Source organism: Bison bison, unplaced genomic scaffold (assembly GCF_000754665.1).
Source record: "Bison bison bison isolate TAMUID 2011002044 unplaced genomic scaffold, Bison_UMD1.0 scf7180017864104, whole genome shotgun sequence".
Lineage (NCBI taxonomy): Eukaryota > Metazoa > Chordata > Mammalia > Artiodactyla > Bovidae > Bison > Bison bison.
This window is the reverse complement of record NW_011494676.1, coordinates 1,304,779-1,305,517: the sequence shown is the minus strand read 5'-3', so window position 1 is coordinate 1,305,517 and position 739 is coordinate 1,304,779.

Below are 739 nucleotides of genomic sequence, written 5' to 3'. Positions count from 1 at the left end.
GGCTCTCTAACTCACCTGACAAGTTTACCCAGACTCCTACAGCTATGTCATACGATTGTTTACAGTCTCCCAGCCTCGAGAGGCACAGGAAGCTTAAGATATTCAAATAGCTTAGAGCCTCTCAGAGAGTTAGAAACTGTCAGAATAAAACTAGTAAAAGATTTCATTGATGAGCCAATGCTTGTTGCCAAGTTTTCACATCCCCTGAATTGTATCCTTGAATGTGTATTAATTAATATAGTTGGTATGTAGAAAAAATAAGTAGTGGCCTTGGTGTTAGTAACTTTAGACCCTTAAGGTAATAAATTCTTTCCTTCGTTGTAAACCCATTACACATCCACCCTATAGGAATGCAATTTTATCATCAGAAGATGGTGCCAAACCTTAAAATAATTACTCTTAGAGAAAATAAGTCTTATGGTTGATAAGTCTTTGTCAAGAGCCATAAAATGTTAATAGGCCTTCTGGCCAGAAGATGATGTAAATCACCTAAACCATTTGCATACGATAAATTTGCAGGGAAAAAACCCTGGTTTTTGATAAGGGTCAAAGACTGCTGACTTTGCATCCCCTATTGTCCTCTATGTGTAACTTAGGGTATATAAACCCCTGTTAAAAATAAAGCTACAGGCCTTGCTCACCAACACTTGGTCTCCCCATGTCATTCTTTTCACATTCTGGCTGAAGTCTCCATCTGGAGCGCAGATATCCTCTGCAACCATTTATTTGCCTGGGCTTC